At 42.7% G+C, this 21,196-nt stretch overlaps 1 protein-coding gene across 16 annotated transcripts in view; it reads right to left on the reverse strand.

Moving 5' to 3' along the window:
• ANKS1B (ankyrin repeat and sterile alpha motif domain containing 1B) overlaps positions 1-21,196 on the reverse strand; it is a 1,250,258-nt gene that overhangs the window by 148,556 nt on the left and 1,080,506 nt on the right. For 2 of the 16 annotated variants that reach the window (XM_056114349.1, XM_056114333.1), the window contains exon 1: positions 10,466-10,672. The exons of 12 other annotated variants lie outside the window; for them this stretch is intronic. The gene's annotated coding sequence lies outside the window, so the exon portion shown is untranslated. Of the gene's footprint in view, positions 1-9,353; positions 9,656-10,465; positions 10,673-21,196 lie in introns of those variants that run through there. 2 more of the 16 variants (XM_056114341.1, XM_056114357.1) reach the window with 2 other exon arrangements.

Consider the following 21,196-nt stretch of genomic DNA (forward strand, 5'->3'; position numbering starts at 1 on the left):
CATGAACCTGATGATTCTACAGAAAGATGACAGGCATCTGTTGGATTAAGAATACTATCCTGAGCCTTTAAAAAAGTTCATACATATTCACATCTTGATTAGTGTATATGTGGTATGCACTTCCCCATATTTACATTCTCTCTATATGCGACTATAGACACCACCAAATGCTGAGCATCTGTCCAATGAACTTCTGGCCAAGAGATCTGACCACTCACCTGACATGTCCAATTCACAAGACCTTAAGGAGAACTTTTGATTCCTTCTCCCACCACTAGTCTAATCCGATCCTAAACCATCCATTACTAGGGCCAAATATTTAGAAGTTATTTATTCCTAACATCTTCCTCCCTTCCTCTCCTTCAAATGAATTCAACAAGAGCTCTCAGGTCTATCTCCAGAATACATCCCAGTTTAACTATCACTGTCACTGTCCTCCCATTGTTCATCGATTTACTCTAGCTGGCCCAGTAACGTCTCCACTGTGAGACTTGTTGTTACTGTGTTTGGCATATCGAATATGTCACAGGTAGCTTGCCAGGCTTTGCCGTGTGGGCGGGACACTGTAGCTTGCCGGGCTCTCCGAGAGGGGCAGACTAATCGAACTCATGTCAGCCACGTGCAATGCAAACACCCTACTCGCTGTACTATCTCTCCAATTTGACTGAAGAAGACAAATTTCAGATGCTTCCTAGCACTTCCCTTCCTAAATACCTAAACAAACAAAATGGAATGAAATAGTAAAGCAGTTGAAAGAAATAACCCAACAGAAACCCATGAAAAAAGATGTCAATAAACTTAAAGACTAGAAATCAAGGAGCAGGCTACAACAGTACAGTAATGCTTAGTTCTTAACCCTGTTCTCACTCCTTGAAGACCTGTCTACAAAACTCGAAGAATTCTTACTAACAATGTAAATTTTGAGAAAATTACACATAGCAGTTTTCTTCCTTTGTTTCCTCCCTGGACTAAGGAATAATGGAAATATGTGAAATGGGAGAGAGGGAGCAAAGGACTCACTCAAGGAAATTGAGATTCCAGGGTGGCCTGTATGTTATGAGAAAACCCTGACTATGCTGGGTTATCTCCCAGGAGGCTAGCAGCTTGGATGAAACATCTTAGTTAATTATAAAGTGGAGTCCTCATGATCTCCCACTGCCCTCCCCAACTGGCAAAATCAACACTGAGAACAGAAATATTTAACAAAATCTAAGACACCACTCTGGAAAAGAATGATTGATTTAGCTTTTGCTATAATTTCTACCTTTCTCTGCAATTTCTTCAGACTTCAGAAAAGTAAATAGATCCAGGTAGCAAAACTCAGCTGAAAGAAAGAAAAGTATCTCCCAGAAAGTGAGAAGTGATTTAAGAAATTATAGTCATGTCTGAGAAAAGCTTCCCCAGAAAAGTGAAAAAAAATGGATAGAAGGTACAAAGGAAGAAGGAGAAAGATGACAAAATTAAGACTGAAGAAAGAAAGAAAGGAGGGAAAGCAAAACTATAAAATGCATGGAGCACTGCTTAAGGAGTCAAATCTTAAAATTTAATCAAGTGAAAAAAGGAGTAGACTCTAGACCAAACATGATTGTCACTCAATGCCTCTTTTGCAAACCACATCACCCAAAAAGGAGAGAGAGAACAAAAGGGAATGCCCTGCCACAGAGGCAGGGTGGGATGGGGGAGATGGGGGTGGGAGGGATACTGGGATCAGTGGTGGTGGAAAATGGGCACTGGTGGAGGGATGGGTACTCGATCATTGTATAACTGAAACCCAAGCACAAAAATTTGTAAGTCTACAACTGTACCTCATGGTGTTTCACTAATAAAAAATTTTTTTTAAAAAGGAGTAAATCTTCATGTGTACTTCTTAATATAAAAGATTAAGTGAAAGTTGAGGCTTCAAGACAGAATTATGAAAGAAATGAATGATAGAGAAACAACAGAGATAGCAGACCATATAAAGAATCATGAGTATCAATAAATGAATTAGAAACATCAAGAAACATACTACTTGGCCACAAGAAAAGATGAAGTCATGTAATTTGCTGCTATGTAGATGGATCTGGAGAGTATCATACTAAGTGAGTTAGTCAGAGGGAGAGGACAGACACAGATTAATTTCTCTCATATATGGGATATAAAGAAGCACAGTAGGAGAATAGCAAATGCCCAAAGGCAATATAAACAATAGTGAAGGTACTGGTGCTGGAACACTGTATGACTGACACTCAATCAATCAGGAATAACTTTATAACTTTAAAATTCAGATGATTAAATAAAATGTTTTTAATAAAAAGAAACATCAAGAAACAAAGCAAACACCTTTGAAAATTGGATTAGCAAAACAGAGGGAAATGACATAGTAGCACTGTTGTACTGTCCCCCACTGAATTGCTTGAGCAGGCCCAGTAATGTCTTCATTGTGAGACTTGTTACTGTGTTTGGCATATTGAATATGTTTGAATATGTAACATTGAATATGTTACTGTGTTTGGCATATTGAATATGTGGGCGAGATACTCTCAGTAGCTTGCCGGGCTCTCCGAGAGGGGCGGAGGAATCAAACCCGGCTTGACTGGCCGGCTATGTGCAAGGCAAAATCCCTACTGCTGTGCTATCGCTCCAGCCCATGATGTAGTAGGAAAACAAATAAAAATGACAAAAAGAGTAGCCAGAGATGTAGTACAGTGGATAGAGTGTTTTTCTTGCATGCAGCCAATATGGGTTCAATCCCTGGTATCCAAGATGGTCCCCTGCGCATGACCAGTTGTTTTCTCTGAGCCAGGAGTAAGTCTTGAGCATACCTGGGTGTGACCCAAAAACAAAACAAAAAATGTGGCCTCAAAACAAAAAGAAGAAAAAGGAAAAGATTAAATTATAAGGAAACTAATTGATATAGAAGAGAAACAGGTGATCCAAAATAAGGACAATTAATGTTTCTGAAGGAACTAAAAACAACACAAACAGATTCAATGGTATTTCCAAATATCTAATAAATTATCAGCAGATTTGTTTTCACATTGAATACTCAACACCTCGCTATGCTACTGAACTATGGGGAGAAAGAATAATTTATTTGGGATCGGGGCAAGAGAAAACAGATTGCCTAGAAATGGCTAGTTTCAGACTACAAACCAATAGTGAATGTGGTGATGAAGTCATGGAGTAATGATTGTAAAATTACAAGGGGAGGAAAGAACAATGAAAGAATATTATACTGACACAATATTGTTCAATGGTACAATGGTACACAGGAAGACATCCTCAAATATTGCAAAAACAAAACAAAACAACAACAAAGCTGGAAATACAGTCACCACAAATCTTTCTTGTAATAAGGAAATACCTCAGGCAGACAGAGGGCTCAGTTGGCTGACAACAGGCTTCACATGCAAGGGGCCCAGGTTCCTGACCTGGTAATACATGGCCCTTCAGTACTACCAGGAGTGACACCTGAGCACAGAGTCAGGAGTATCCCCTGAACACTACCAGGTGTGGTTCAAAAACAAAACAAAAAAATGCAATTGATATGATTATTATTAAGTTTGAATCAAAGAACTCAGTCAGCAAGGAAGAAGACATACTCAGGGTCTGGGAAACAATGGGTCTATTTTAATCATTTATAGTTAATAAGCTTGGTAATTATGATTACACAACAGAAAGTATTTTATGATCAATATGAATTAATTTAAATGATTAACTGAGGTGAGAAGAAGGGCAATAGTGAGAGAGCAGTACCTTTTATGGCAAGAGATCCATCTAAAGTATTTAAAATTGGAGTACGTTAGTAAAAGATATAATGAATCCAGCCCTGATGTGGATTTATGATAAAGCCAAAGAAGTTAGGTTTCTGGCCCATTCATTTGATTAACGAAGATTCACATTCTTCCAGGCTCTGGAAGGGGTCACAGCAAAGCATTCATAGGATCAAAGTTTTGTAGAATTTGTAAAACATTATCAGTTTCTTAACTGGGGAGTCCCAAATTGTATAGCATTTTCATAAAATATCAATTGTTTCCTGCTAAAACCTCTTAAGTTTCTATTTTCCAAACCACATCTTTATATTTTCAACAATCATTTTTAACTAGAAAATAACTACTTAAGAGAACGAGACAGTAACTTTCAAAGAAGTGATTTATTTGAATGTCAATAACTATTTCCTTTCTTGTATTTTTTCCGCTCTTAGAGATAAAGAAACAAATTTTTAATGCTTCATATGTGTTTAATAATAGAATCTAGTATAATTCCATTGTTACCACTGACTGAAAAGATTTTTTTGTTTTTGTTTTTGTTTTGGGGTTTAGCAGTCCAGTGAGTACTTCAACTGTGAAGCCCTGGGATTGATCCCCGCACACACTCATACAGAAAAGAGATAAAGAAATACTGATTGTTTTAAGCTGGAAACAAAAAAGGGTTGTGTTTTCAAAGCTGTCTTTGAAGACAATGGTTTAGAATTCAGTGTGCATGATCCTCCAACTAAGCCACTGCATAAATAATAATTAATATCAAGATCAGCCCATAAAAGTCTACTGAGACCACCCTGAGTGAAAATTCTGCACATTTATAACAAAAACACTAGAAGATCAACAATGAGAAATAATCACTGAACTAACAGTAAATTGAAAGGCATAAGTTATTTGTAGATGACCAAATTACAACTCTTGACTGTTCTTACTGGGAAAGATTTTCCCAGATTTAGTGGGGAGTCTGAAAGGAATTTTGAGACATTTTCAAGGGCCATCAGGCGTTCTGTTTCTGGTGTGTTCTGTTGGACTTCACCATGTACAGATTTCAGCTCCTTTGATAATGGACACATTACTAGTACTATCCTTATCAGTCTTGACTGGGGTCACTATAAAACATGTCAAAAAGGGAAAGCATAAAATGACTTTTTCCAGTGGTATTAGGGGAGCAGAGACTAAGGACAGCGATGAAAGAGGAAGCTGATATGAAAGGTACCTGAACAAAGAGCAGTGATCTTGAGAGGAGAGAAAAGTAGTCACCTGGGGTCATGAGAAGGGAGTGAGAAAGCTTGTCCTGTGAGCCAAGAAATACCATCCAAGATATCTTGGTTTCTGTGTGGAGTAGCTTTGGGTGGGTGAAAGGAGGGAGAACCAGTGTGTAAAAATTGTTGAAACTTGAGACGGACGAGATATTTCTAATTTGAGGCTTTGTCCCAAATTTGCTTTGGTATGAGTTTTTATGACTAATCTACCAGTAGGGTGAAATAAATAGCATCATTCATATCAGGAGTACCAACCAACCTTTGGGAGGTATTTAGGAGCTCATGTCAGACCTTGGATTCTGAAGAAAAAGCTACAGTGTAAGCAAACTGTTTCAACCCATTATTTTTACCCAAAGTTGATAGCTAGGGCAGTAAAAAAAATGGATTAAGAGTCAAGAGATACTGCATGGGAACTATGTGTCCTTTTCAGAGAAATAAATCAGGAAGAAAAAGGGTGACTTATTCTTCCAGCTACATTTTATATTTCTAGAAAGATAATGATAAAACAGTCACTCCCTCCCTCTAAACACGGAGAAATGAGACTCTTTCCCACATGCTCCCTGGCACCAAAATTCCCACCTGTTGCATTCTTTCCCGCTACATGTACATCATGCTCAGACCTGATGGCAAATGAAAATTGGATCGTAACATTTAAGGTTAGCAAAAAGTTATTCTAGCTGAAAAGCGCTAGACCAATGGGATGCTTAAATCATCTAAAACACAATGCTTTCTTGCCCCCCTCCTAGATTTAAAAATGGGCACAAAACAAAGCCACAGAACAGAAGACCATTCAAGAATGTGATCCAGTGGCAATGAGACATGCTTGGGTTACCCACTGATTCCAACAGTCTAGAATGGCTGAGGGACTGAGCAGAGGAGTGGGGGGCGGGGGCAGGGGAACGAGTGAGGACAGGAAAACTTGGGACTCAGAAGAACCGCAGAGGTGGTTTTCCCAGAGATTATACAGGTGTGTGGAAGTCTTGAGAAGCTAGCAATTTCGGCTTAGTCACAATGACTCCAACCACCAGAAGTATCTGTGAAAGTCATGTATAGAAGAACTCTGCAGATTTTCCTGACTACAGCCTCTTAGTAGGAGAGGGGTGGAGGAAGATGTATGTTTCCATCTTCCCTTCCTCTGCTGCTGTTGCTGTGAGATGATGAGGGCTCACACACATGCATGGTCATGAGGAGTCATACACACACATGGTTGTGGTGCTCCCACAATTCTGCGGGGGGAGGTGGTCACACTCCTGGCTGAGGTGCTGAACTTGCTCTTGGAGGTGACAGGCATCCCGCTGTAAGGCTCTGGAGATCTCGCTCTATTGCAGCATCAAGGGTCCAGACAGCAGGGTTGCTGGACCTGCACCTGGCACCTGTGGGCAGCAATGGGGATGGATCTCACAGCCTCAGGTTGGCAAGCAGGCACATTTGCCACTGAGTGATCCCTGGGGTGCAGAGGATGTATTTCTGATTCTTCCCATTTAAGTCTTGCTTTGATCCTTTATGCATTTCCTCCAATTCCATAGACAGAAACTACCAGTCTTTGCTTTGCAAATACCAGGATTGAGATGGATGGTCGAAAAAAAAAAGTTCACCTTGGATTTTTAACTAAACAAGCTAATCTAGTCTCTCAATTTTTTAAAGAAAAAAAATGACTCAGCTTCATAATGTTTTGAAACCATCTCATGATTCCATGAGAAGTAAAAAATCAAATGAACAAAAAATGGTTTTATCTCACAGTAGAATTAGAAGAAAGGTTAATTTTTACATGAAAATTAGATCCACATAAAAATAGATTTCTGGAACAATGAATTATTGACAGTTATGTGGGAAGATAAATGTACTCCTATAAATGTTCTTTCCCAAACAAATTACTAAATATATTGACAATACCATACTTTTAAAACAATCATTTTAAAGAAATCAAATAATAATACAAGAGTAAAGACATCAATAGCTAATGCGAGCTTTCAAAGACATATGCACAAAACAATTTTTTCAAGGCTTATTGATATATCTTGCTATTGAATTCACTGACAAATACTTATGCTTTGTTACTGGCCAATTAGTAAGTCCGGATTCTGCTCACACTTCTGTTAATTACTGGTGGCCTACGGAAGACCTTGTAGTTTGATTAATGGCATTGGCACCTGTAACTGCCAACTAAGTCTGAGTTCCTGTTATAAATCCAATATGTATAAAAATGAAACATTTTTATGGAAATACAAATGCTTCACTGATGACCATTAATGATTCAACCATGCAGACCTCCTAATTAATTTTACTAATTGTTCATTCCTCCTGGGACATTAACTGGCTTGATGGATCTTACTGTGACATATGTTGACACTAGCATCTGGTCAGAAATAGGGACATCAATAAACTCTACCCGGTGTTTCCACTGACTCTGCCAGTGCTGTAAACACTGACAATGCCAAAGCATTAATTTCAATATAATATTTAGAGAACATATCTGCTTTCCATTTAGAGAAAGGATAAACCTGCTTCAAAACACATGGTACTCAAGAACCCTTACTGAATGACTGATGCGATGAGAAAGACTTGATAATCAACTGGAAAACATCTGCCAACATTTCAAAGAAACGAGGAACATTACAACTGTATCGGCCATTCCTATACATGTTGTCTGCTTATTTATACTCCTTTCACACAGAGCAACTTCACATACATCTTATTTTAATGAAAGTGATTCCTTAACATTTCAGACCAACCATTATCATATGCAGTAAATTAATAGACACAAGTACTGGCATTCAGTATGCACTACACAATTTAGGTTAAACCTGCAAACTTTTAGATTAATAACATTGTCACAATGACCATTTTGAATGGCTGACAAAGAAATGTACTAAAATAGCCTTTAAAAAAAAATCTACCGCAAAGTATCATATTAAAGATACTGTGTTATGCCCTATCTATATTTAAAAATCATTTTACCAGATATGATCTCCAAACAGAGGAAACACACTTTGTTCTTGCTCTCTCAGTATTTTTTAGCAGAACTATAAAAAATACAAGGCCTCATCCCTGAGACCTGGCTCTCTGCTGTCATTGATAAAAGGTGAAAAATCATTGCTTCCTCTAAAAGTGACAAAGTTCAGCAAGTAAAACCACAGCAAATTGGGGCTGAAGAGATAGCACAGTGGGGAGGGCGTTTGCCTTGCACGCGGCCGACCCGGGTTCGATTCCCAGCATCCCATATGGTCCCCTGAGCACCGCCAAGAGTAACTCCTGAGTGCAGAGCCAGGAGTAAGCCCTGTGCATCGCCGGGTGTGACCCAAAAAAGAAGCAAAAAAAAAAAAACCACAGCAAATAGCAATGACAGGGCCAAGTTCCATCCTTGTGCAGAGAGACTATCACTTTTTCTAACATTGCATCTCATTTCTCCACTTAGAACTTAAAAAAAAAGTCTGTTAACAGGGATTTTGTTAACACTGTCACGAAGCCTCCAGGTGTTGGGCACCTGTTTTAAGTTCATTTGTGTCCATTTCTCCATTCTGAGCACAGGTGTGTCCTTGCCCTTACACCAAGTGTTAGTCAGGATGGAGAGGACAGAGTGAAGCACTGGGAAGCAGCTACCCACAGAAGAACGCCCGAGCAGGTCATGAGAGCCGATTGGGTCTCAGTACAGGCACACCATAGTGCAGATACAACTAGTATCTGCTGGCCTGCACTCATCTGCAGAGTACAAAGAACAGGGTCTGGCAGGCACCTTGGAGGTTTTGCAACCACCCATGCTTCCTCCCAGCACCACATTTCAATGAGAAGTCACCCGCAAAGACTGAATTGCAGGTTCCGATTAACTTGTGCCAACCTTGGAGAAAGTCTCTGGCTGCACCTGAATTCCAACACTCGATGCTCTATTCTGTCCTTCCAGATGCAAGCGTCTGCACAGCAAGTGTCCTAATAGAGGGTTTGAGACTCTATTAAGGAACCCCCAAGGTTCAGATACCGCCAATCTGCCCCTACAACATATGGGGGCTTCTAAAGCATTTCTAATCTCAGCCGCTCCAAGAGGAGAGAGAAATGGAAAATGCAGACTGGCCGGCCCATCACTGAAACGCAAAGCTTTTCTGAGTGGCCCATTTGTTTTAGAGAGATTCATGTTAGTAGCCGGCTGGCTTGGAGGAAAATATCGCCCCAGTCCCCCAGCTGTCCTCTCCTCCTCTCCCGCCCCAACACACACACACACACACACACACGATCTCGCCGGTGACAGTCTCCTTATACAAACAAGACCTTATTTGGCTTTGGCAAGTTTTAGCCTGGAGTAAAATGACAACCAAGTTACAAGCACGGAAACTGAAATTTCGATGGAAATGCTGACCTGACCTTCAGAAGCAGCAAATTGCAGTCTCTGCCGCTCGATGATGCTCGCCAAGGGGTAGCATGGAAAGTCCGTGCCCACTTCCCCCTCCGCTTCACCCACGGCCAAGGCACACGTCGAGAGAGGGCACCCCCAACGCCCACCCAGCAGACGACTATCCCTCACGCCACTCGCGAAGAGGCGGTTCAAAGCCCACCTGGAGACCACCCGGGGCCGCGTGGATGGATGACAGATGACCTCTGTAAAACAGCTATTCGGGGAAAGTCAAACCCTTGGGAAAGGCATCTGCATCTCCCCGTCCAAACTCCTGGCAATCCGGAAAATGTGAACAGGGGCAAATGCGCCTCACCCGACTGGAGGGGAAGAGAGGTGTGTGTGTGTGTGTGTGTGTGTGTGTGTGTGTGTGTGTGTGTGTGTGTAGTACGGCTATACCCCCCACGGGTTGCTGGAGCAGAGAAACGCACAGTCCCCTAGCTTAAGCTGCAACAAATGCTCCCCCAAATCTTTCTGCAGCCTTCCGGGATCTTCCCCACCCGGCTTCTTAAAATAAAATTAAAAAATTAAGAAGAAGAAGAAGAAAAAAAATCCCAAACAAACCAAACCCATCCTCTCTCCCCTGCCCCGGCTGCAGCCCCACTTCTGGAAACCGCCTCTGGGCGCGCGGGAGCCGGGCCCCGCGGGGGGCAGCCGTGGCCCGCGCCGGCCCCGCAGCTACTCACCCGAGCCGGGGTGGGGGGCTGGGGTGTATGTGTGTGTGTGTTTGGGGGGGGGGTGCGGGCTGGCAGGTCCGGGTCCCGGGGGACGCGGACCTGGGGCTGGCACCTCCGCTCCCCTAGTCGCGCGCTCCGAGCATCTTTCCGGGGCGCCCCCGGCCACCGCGAGCGGCGAGGAAGAGCGCGCCGAAGAGGGGCCCGAGAAGCGTCGAGCCCGGTCGCGCCGCCGAGCGCCCCAGCTCTCCCCGCCAGCGCCCGGGCCCGCGCGCGTCCCCCGCGCCCCCCGCACCCACCCGCCGCGCGCCCCCCGCCCCGCCGCGCGTCCCCCTCGCACGCGCCCGTCCACCCCGGCGCCGTCTCCCCATTGTTCTGCGGCGGCCCCGGGCGCCGCGGGCTTACCCCGAGCTCCGCCGGCCGCCGGCGCGCGAGAGCGGCGCGGGATGCAGGGCGCCCGGCGCTTCCCGGGTTACTATGGATATCGCGGCACTCGCCGCCCCCTCCCCGCGCTCAGGCCGCCGCCGCAGCTCCGCTGGCGCCGGGTGACCCGCTCCGCAGCGCCAGCAGAGCCCGCAGCAACCGCTGTGGCTGCCGTGGCCGCCGCCGCTGGGGAGAGGAGGAGGAGGAGGAGGAGGAGGAGGAGGAGGCGGCGGCGCCGGCGAAGGAGGAGGCGGAGGAGGAGGAGGTGGTGGAGGAGGAGGAGGTGGAGGAGGAGGAGGGGGAACAGGCAGGTCCTGATCTATTACCACCCCCCTACCTCCTCCCACTCAAACTGTTTCGAGTTCAGCACGGAGGTGGGGGGGTGGGGGAAGCCACTATCGTCCTCCACTGGCGAGGACGGTGCCTCCATCCCGAGCGACAAGCGTTCCAGACGCTCTCGGAGGAGCACGGGCGACCCTCTTCCCAGTCCCTTCAAATTTGTGGGCTCAACATTGGACTCTGGAGTGGGGTTTTTGATCCGGTTCAAACGCCCCTCGGGCCCCACGCGCGTTTCTTCCGAAGTTATCACTGAACGAGTAGCAACAGTTGTAGAAATGCACTTGGGCAAAGGTTTCTGTTACAAGGCATGCCAATCCAAGGAAACACATCTGATCTAAAGGTCAAGGCTTTTCTCTCATTAACAACAGTTGTTTTACTTTGCCACAAGCAACAGGAATGTGTGGCAATGGCCCTATCTGCGACCCACGCAGTTTAGTCCTTGGGTGTTTCAAGGTTCATTCTAAAATGTGACTTGCCCACTTCTTCTAGGATAAGAGCTGCAGATTTCCTCAGCACTCAAGGAGTCTTTGAAAAATAAATTGGGATGAACCGCTGTTTACAAAAAAAAAGTAAGGAAATGTATAACATTATGATGTATTCCAAACGGTACTAATCATCCCCCCATTGTTCAGGTACATTCATTTTCTAAATTTCAATAGATACTCGTAATGCCTTAAAATCAAAGAAAACAAAAATTTTGATCAATTGCAAAGATGTTGGGCACTAAAATAGTAACATAAAATTTTAGGGGGAGGATGTCTTGAAATAGGTAACATTTACTGAGCACTTATGACTTACCAGGCATTTGGGAATCATCTTGTTTAATTTTCACAAGTCTACAGTGATAGCTCCTATTATCCTCACTTTATAGATGTCAAAGGGAAAAAAGGCTTAGTAATATTTGCAGATAGTAGTTCTGGGGCATTCCCTGCCTCAAGTAAAAAAATACTCATTGACTATATTGAATATGCATCCAATATTTTGTCCCTTCTCAAGTCAATGTCTGCATTGGTGAAAGTTCAGGTTAAAAAGTGTATCCCCAAGGGACACCTGCTCACACTGTGAGCATTTAACCATGAGAAAACTATTTCTCATTTACTAAAGAGCTGCTGAACCTCTTAGAGCTTCACCTTACAGGAATGAAAAACTAAACAGGCAGACATCGCCCACCTGCTTGACTATGGGATGCATTTACACAGTTCTGTCTTCTGGAACCAGCCAAAGGGTTTGGAGATCAGGCTGTTTCATTTAATTTTCACTATACAATCCAAATATCTGTGGTTTGAGATGGGATGTAGGTCTTTTTAGTTCGCCAGTTACAAGAATAACTTAAGAATGACATTTCCATGGGTACCAATCTCTCAAAAAGATGTGATTCGCTAGCCACAAATTCCAGATTCTTTGGAAAAGAGGCACATTATCATTTTTGCACTGAGTCCTCCACAATACACTCATCTGGGGTCTGTAGGTCAGTCTGTGTCTATGCTACCTCTGGAGAATGTGGGAACTAAATTCAGCATTTGTAGTTGACAAGAAAACTTCCTGAAAGGGCACTGGGGAGGAAGGTTGCTGTCCATGGTACCTTCTTGCCACTCTGCATGGCATGTTCGATGAAAAAATGAAAAAGTACTAGGGTTCTCATGTGGAAAGATAATGCAGAAGTTAGGGAACATGATTTTCCTGTAATCAATTCTGGTGTGAGACCTGGGGCACCCTAGGGCACCACTGAATGAGTTCTGGTGGTCTCAGACACTGCATTGCAAGTAGCAATGCATTCTTGGGCCCAAGAACTAAACCATCCAACCCAGGTAGCCAAATATCTCATGGATATCCTGAACCCGCATGGGCTCCCTGTGCCAGGCCATGACTCTGTGTCCAATAGTAGCTGTGACTGTGATGGGCCAGGATAGCCATGCAGAAGCTGTCTCTAGTTCCTTCCCTGGTTTTCTTGTTGGTGCTCACCTGGTGATGATCAGGGCTTACTCTAAGCTCTGTCTATAGAAGTCACTCTCTGTGGGTTTGCATGAGACTGGAGTGTTGAGGATCAGCCCAGGATGGCCCCATGCATGGCATGCTCCCCACGCGTAATACCATCGCTCAGGTCTCTCTAAGTAGTTCCTGCTTCCTGCCATTGCTGAGTTCTCTTCTCTGATTACTTCTTGTACTTTACATAACTTCTATGTATTTATTTTGGTTTTAATTTTATTTGGGGCACAACCTGAATCTTCTTGTCTCTGTACTGAAGGTTCACTCCTGAGGGTGCTAAGGGACCATGAGGTGCTGAGGATTGAACACGCTCAGCAGCTTAAAAAGTTGCTGCCTTACTCCTGGTAATGTTGCACCAGGCCCAAAACTTCAGTTATTTTGTTTTGTTTTGATTTGGTTTTGTTCCTCTGCTGGTACCTTTATGCATGTGGAGAGTGGTCTCAGCATGGTGGTGGCTGGTTCTGTAGGTCTTCGGCTGCCAGAGTCCTGGTCAGGGTGGGGAGGGAAACTCAACCCGCTCCCCTCCAAGGGGCCCTGGCGAGGACAGCCAGGTGCGGGGGCAGGAGACTGCGCTGTTCTCTTCCGGGAGCTGGGTTTTATAGTCTCTGGGTCTTGGCCATTGATGGGATTACATGGCGCTAGGGGGCCAGTTGGTGGCTGACCCCTGCCTACTGGAATATGGAAGAGCTGGGTGGAGGATGCTCAGTCCCAATCCCAGCAGGCTTGGAGGTCTCAGCCCTGGGACCCGCATGCCTTTGTTCCTCTGCCAGTACCTTCATGCGTGTGGAGAAGGCGCATGAACGGCCAAGACCCAGAGACTATAAAACCTAGCTCCTGGAAGGGTTGCAGCCGCATTTGCGGCCACGCGACATCTTATTATCTCATTCTTACTTTGGACAAACTGGCAGGCTACCGAATGTAACCTGCCCACATGGCAGAGTCTGGTAAACTCCTCGTGGCGTACCCAATATGCCAAATACCAGTAACAATGATGGGTCTCATTCTCCTAACCCTGAAAGAACCTTTAATATGGCACTTTTTAAAAAGTCTCAGGGATAGTATGAAGGAGATGTTACTGGGGCCTACTTGAAGCAATCAACGAACAACAGGATGGTCGTGATCGTGATCCTGAACACCACTTGGGAGAATCTTTAACCTCTGTTTATCCCCACCCCTAACCCCCCTTCCTGCTTTCTGCAATACTAGAATTCTAGAAATCAACTTCAGCAAGGCAGTAATGAAACTTTGTGCTAACCTTCAGGTAAATGCATTAAAACCAGAGTCTTATCGGTGTAATCTCCTATGGATTGGGATAAAAATGGAATAACTCACAGAAGAATGACTTTTTACTGACTAGTAATAAAATAGGTCTTTTATTAGGAAATTTAGGCCTTTCTAATGTGCTAAAACAGCATAAAGGATATGAGATTTATACTCTGAAGTATTCATATTCTGGAAAAGGAAATTGCTGCCCAGAGAGATGCAGATACCTGCCCAGGGATATAGCCTGATCAGAGGCAGGAACAAAACCACAAACTCTTGCTGCTTGTTCAGAAAGTCACTGTGATGTTGCATTGCTGCAGAATGTTCCACAGCAATTGATTTTCCTTTAAGTAGTTTCAATTTTTGCCAAAAAGTTCAAATTCCAATGTATGCTATTAAAATACAAATAATACCAGTTTCAGGTTTTTTTACCTGGAAAGTATCTACATCTTATTTTTCAGTAATATATTTTGCCTTGATAGATAAGATGGTTCTGAAAACACCCATACATTACCAATTCTCAACCTCTCTATAACACTATGAAATGAAAGAGACTCATTCTAGTATAGGTCATCATGAACAACCCATTGCAACATCAACTGTTTTTTGAAAATAGCAATTTTATATCAGAAAGGATTAGCACTTAGGGTCGTTCAATTATATTCTTCCCTTGCATTAAAAATTAGCCAGAAGAACCTGCTAATATTATAATCACATAAAGTTTAGGAAATGGTGGTGACCTTTCTAAGAAAAATATAAACCCCAATAAAAGTTTCTTTGCATATATTTAGAGGTATAGAATGACAATGATTCATTTGTTTGGCAGTAATATTATATAATAATTCAGTTCTGAACCATGGAATCAGTCCTGTGGGTTCAACTAATGATTTTTCATTGAGTAGTTTGTGATTTTGCGTTTCTTAACTTTTTTTGAGCCTTATCTCATTATCATAAGTCTTAGTTCATTATCATCATATGAATTTGTAAGGTTTATATGATGATAATGAAAACTTTTACTTCACAAAAGTGGAATGAGGAGAAAATGAGATTACCCCTGTGTTCTCATCTTTTACATGAGCCAGCTTTTCCTAGTTCCCATTACTTATTCAAACTAGGTGTTACTGTAGGGTATTATTATAGATGAGATTAATGTTCATAATCAGTGGCTTTAACTAAGGGAGATTTCCATAGATGAACTCATTTCATCTTTTGAGTACTTGAAGTTTCTTTTATAAGACACATGAGACTTCTTGTCCTTTCCAGTCTACCCGTCCTATGTTTTTTCCTATGGATTTCAGAATTGACCTCACAATCACATAGTCTAATACCTTGGATGAAATTGTTGAGTGGTGAGGTGCCCCAGAGGGGGGTGGGTGAGACCCTTCACCACCCCCAGGGACCCAGCCCCAGTAGCTAGAAATCTCCACAACTCAACCCCACCATGCTCACAGTTGCTCCCCACATGTTCTGGCCGAACCTCACCATGAGTGAATCCCTCAGAAAAAAAACAGGTACATGGAACTTTGTGACTGAGAACTCTGTGTTCAATGAAACTGGGAATGGAGATCCTCTACCTGTATTGCCACCCCCCACCCCCCGCCCAGTGTCTGGCAATTTAGAAGTCATAAGCCACCTCTTGATAGTGCCTGATAATCTCGTCATCAGCCACCATCCACATAGCATGTCCTTCTTTCCTGGATGATGTTCGCTATAACCATGCCACCGGACACTGCACCAGGCTGTTTCACTCAGGGCACTCCGGGAGCGGGGGGGTGAGAGCCATCCCTGACCCAAGAGACCCAACCCTGGCAGCTGAAAACCTCCAAAACTCAACCACCACCATGCTTACGGCCACTCTCCACATGCTCTGCCAAGCCTCACCCATGAGTGAACCTATTCCTATACTTCACTTCATAGGACACACCCTACCCATACTCCAAAAGTACCACACCACATTTAATGGAGTTCAAAATAGGAGTCAACCAATCTTGGAGGGATTTTTTTTTTTACATATATATATCCTCCGCCCCTCTTGGAGAACCCAGCAAGCTACCGAGAGTACCACGCCTGCACAGCAAAGCCTGGCAAGCTACCTGTGATGTATTCAATATGCCAAACACAGTATCAACAAGTTTCAAAATGGAAACATTACTGGGCCTGCTTGAGCAAATCGTTGAACAATGGGAGGACAGTGCTACAGTGCTATATATATAAATATATATATGCATACAAAAGTCTCAACCTTTACAATATGTTAGTGGTGATCTCTTACAGAAGGGCTTACTGACCCCTGGATGAAATACAACAATCTTCACACTCTTTCCTCTAAGGATAATTACTAGTAGCATTTTCAGTGGTTTTTCATAACAAACAATACAAAGTATATTATTTCAGGTCTGCTTTGGAGCAGGGATTGGGGTTCTGGATGGAAGCATCCAAAATATGCTGGTGAGAAAGTGTAATGGTGGTGGGATTGGTGTCTGAATATTAAATGTAATCAAATATTGTGAACTAATTTATAGAAAAAATAAAATTGTTGAGTAGATATAACTTTTGGGTTTTGTTTAAAGAAGCTCAGAGTGTTAAGCACTAACATATATTTTTGTTAAGCATTAACTGTACCATCTGACACATAATTGACATTCAAAAAATGTCAGTTAAAAGGCTTTTTACAAATCTTTGTTGATAACTTTTCACATTCACATCACTCTGTATTTGCTTTGATAAAAATGTCAGGAATCACAAAATCAGGACCAAGGGTCAATATACAACTGTGTTGTTAAGGAATGATAGAGCTAAATAGCCAAACTACAGAGTCAACAACACTGAAATCATGAGACCAAAACTTAAATAAACTTTAAAAAGTGCCTGTTGAGATGGCAGACCTGGGAACACTGGTGGAGAGGATATAAAGCCGGTGGTGGGATTGGTGATGGAACTATGTCTAAAACCCAGCTATGAACAACTTTGTAAATCATGGTACTTTCACAAAAAAAAAGAAGAAATAGAGATACATATTACTTTCAGTGATAATAATCCTAATGAGTCAGAGACTTAATGCTTTAGCAAAATGAGGAAAAAATGCCCACAAGTCAGAGCCTTTCACCAGGGTTTGATTTCTGGATCCCATATGGTCGCCCAAGCTCTGACAGGAATGATCCCTGACTGTGGAGCCAGGAGAAAGTTTTGAGCACCGCAGGGTGTGACCCAAAAACAAAAAGAAAAAAGAAAAGAAAAAAATTCCCATGGGAATGAATATTCCATCTAGAGCTAGGTGGGGGGATTATGCAAATCAACTATGAGAACAATTTCCTGCATTAGGATGACAATAAATATAAAGGTAGGTACTCTTCTTTCAATAAAAGAGATTCAGTACCTGAAAACCAAGATAATTAGTTTTCCTGCATCCACCATAGAATTCTATGATATAATATAAATTTGTTTATGACATTTTGTCTTAAATCAATGAGAACTAAATGCTTAAGAGAACTGTTTGCAGAAGTTGTTGAAGAGTTCTATGTATAAGAATTAAAGCAAGAGATCACTTGTTCAATCTTAGTATTCCATATAATTCTACAATTATCATCATTTTAGTATTCTACAGCCTCCAGCTTTAAGTTTGTTTTGGGCATTTGTTATAAAAAATACTTTTCACAACATATATCAAAATCAGGCATGGGGTCAGGGAGACAACTCAAGTGCAAGAGCACACGCCCAGTGTGTTGAGGGTCCTGAGTTGGATCCACAGACTGCAAGACACTTGCACCTCACTGGAGGTATGCCGGGCGTCTCACTCTCCCCAGCCCCACTGGGTTCTAGCACAGCCAGACCCCCCTGCTTTTCTCTCACCCCCCTCCCCCAGCATCACCAGAAATGACTCTTGTACTGAAAAATAAAATGGGCATGGAGACTGTCCCTGTCATTCAAAATTATATAAAACTTAAAGACAGAAATCTCAGAAGATGTGGGGGTAGGTGGTGGCAAGGGGTGAAGGGGGTGAAGGGAGGGGGACCCTGGGTAATAGTCTCCATTAGAAATAGGATTGAAAGATAATGAGGAGGGACTGGAGTGATAGCACAGTGGGTAGGGCATTTTCCTTGCACATGGCTAATCTGGGTCCTATTCCCAGCATCCCATATGGTCCCTTGAGCACCGCCAAGAGTAATTCCTGAGTGCAGACCCAGGAGTAACTCCTGTGCATCGCCAGGTGTGACCCAAAAAGTGAAATAAAATAAAATAAAGTAAAATAAAAGATAATGAGAGAACTGGAGAGATTTCAGGAGTTAAGACACTTGCTTTGCATCTGGCTCACCCCATTCCCTGCTGTATATATGATCCTCTGTGCTCTACCAGGAATTACCCCCTGAGCACTGAACCAGGAATGTACTGTGAGAACCACTGAGTGTGGTACAAAAGAGAAAAAGAAAAATGAAAGTTAATGAGGTAGGAGAGAGTGAGAATCTTATGATAACGTAAAAGCTTTGCTAACTTAGGGTAAGTGGTAGGTGTGTTGTTGGAATTGAAAAAACTAAAGTAAAATCATGTATATTTGTGTGTGAATATATTCATTCAAAAGAGCGACCCCATGATACTTTAAAACTAATCAGTGGTTTTTTTTTGCCAAAGATAGTATATGAAAGTACTTCTCTATTTAATATGCCAAAATTTCTTTCTTTTTTTTTTTTTTTGCTTTTTGGGTCACACCCGGCGATGCCCAGGGGTTACTCCTGGCTCATGCACTCAGGAATTGCTCCTGGCGGTGCTTGGGGGACCACATGGGATGCTGGGAATCCCATGGCTGTGTCGGCCATGTTGGCTGTGTGCAAGGCAAACGCCCTACCCGCTGTGCTGTCGCTCCAGCCCTCATTGTGCCAAAATTTCTTGAATGTGCATGATGTTAGTCATTGAGCTGGGTGCTGAGGGACAGTGAGTTAAATCAGAGATGAACTCTCATTTTGTGTGACAGTTCTGTTGGGTAACCAACAATCATTATGGATTTAAACTAACATGTAGCACTGTAGCACTGTCCTGTAGCACTGTCCTACCTGTTATTCATCAATTTGCTCAAGCGGGCACCTGTAACATCTCCATTGTGAGACTTGTTGTTACTGTGTTTGTCATATCGAATACGTCATGGGGAGCTTGCCAGACTCTGCCATGTGGGTGGGATACTCTCAGTAGCTTGCCGAGCTCTCCGAGAAGGACGGAGGAATCGAAACTGGGTTGGCTGCATGCAAGGTAAACACCTTACCCACTGTGCTATCGCTCCAGCCAAACTAACGTGTAACTTAGGAAAATAGTAATATATCCTTTGACTTACACTAATCTAGACAAAATCCTTTTGCTCACATTATCCTTGCTTCTACTAGAGCAGTTATCACATTTTTGTAGTTAATTGCTTAGCTATGGGTTTCTCCAGAATGGAGCGGTCAGGCATCCTGCTCATGTGATCCTCTGTTTATGTTCAACGCAACTCCAAACAGGAATTAGGTAAATATTTGTTGAATAAGTGAAAGCACATGTGGGATGTGTTGGATTTTTAGTTGCTCTCCAAAACAGACTCATGCAGAATACATACAGACAATATAAATTTGGATCTCAGAAGAGGTGAGGGCAACAGATACAGACTTGCTTTCAGCTGATTTCTGGTGGCTGGAAGGCTGGAAGAGAACGGCCATGTAGATCCAAATGTAGAATTACAAGAAAGGTTTGAGGTCAGAACTCTGGGTCATATCCACAGTTTCCATTCTACACCATGGAACACTAGAACACTAGAACACCATGGAACACTAGAAAAGGTTTTGGAAGACATAAGCCCGAAGTAAATCTTTTCAATCCACAAACAAGTTTCTAATAAAAATCTATTTCAAAATGAAGGTATTATAGTGGTAGATGCACTACCAAAATAGGGATTTATAATGATAGTAAAGCAGGAGAGATAGACAGGGGAGCTTAGGCTTTTGCCCACAGTTTTTTTGCTCGCCCTCCTAAAGTTGGTATGGGTAGAGAGAGGACACAGGGATACAGGGATGTGAGGGTGAAAAAGAATATTTGTGTTGTGGAAAAATAGAATCAAATAGTTCCTTGAGGAGCAAACAGTGGTATCAGGTTGCTAGAGATGAATGTCTATTCTGGAAGCAATATGATTCTCCCTTGTGGTCAGGAATTATTAACATTATTCTTATTTTTATTTTATTATTATTATTATCAACTTGTCACTAATTAAATAAATAAGGCGGAGTGTTTTTTTTAATTTTATTTAATCACCGTGAGATAGTTACAAGCTTTCATGTTTGGTTACAATCACACAATGATCATACACCCATCTCTCCACCAGTGCACATTCCCCACCACCAATGTCCCTGGTACAACCCCCCTTTCCCACCCTCCCTCTGCCTCCATGGCAGACATGATTCCCCATAATCTCTCTCTACTTTGGGGCATTATGGTTTGCAATACAGACCCTGAGAGGTCATCATGTTTGGTCCTTTATCTACTTTCTGCACACATCTCCCATCCCAACGGATTCCTTCAGCCATCTTTTTCTTAGTGATCCCTTCTCTATTCCAGCTGCCTTCTCCCCTTTGCTCATGAGGCAGGCTTCCAGCTATGGAGCAATCTATCTGTCCCATGTGTCTACTATCCTTAGGTGTCAGCCTCATGTTATGTTGTTTTATACTCCACAAATGAGTGCAGTCCTTCTATGTCTGTCCCTCTCTTTCTGACTCATTTCCCTTAGCATGATACTCTCCGTGTCTATCCATTTATAAGCAAAATTCATAACTTCATATCTCCTTGCAGCTGCATAGTATTCCATTGTGTAGATGTACCAAAGTTTCTTTAACCAGTCATCTGTTCCAGGGCACTTGGTTTTATTTTTTTTCCAGATTTGGGCTATTGTGAACAGTGCTGCAATGAACATATAGGTACAGATGTCATTTTGACTGCGCTTTTTTGCATCCTCGGGATATATTCCCAGAAGTGGTATTGCAGGGTCATATGAAAATTGAATTTCTAGTTTTTGAAGGACAGTCCATATTGTTTTCTAGAAAGGCTGGACTAGTGGGCATTCCCACCAATAGTGAAAGAGTGTCCCTTTCCCCCCACATCCACACCAGCACTGGT

This window comes from Sorex fumeus, unplaced genomic scaffold, assembly GCF_029834395.1.
Source record: "Sorex fumeus unplaced genomic scaffold, SorFum_2.1 ptg000003l, whole genome shotgun sequence".
Taxonomy (NCBI): Eukaryota; Metazoa; Chordata; class Mammalia; order Eulipotyphla; family Soricidae; genus Sorex; species Sorex fumeus.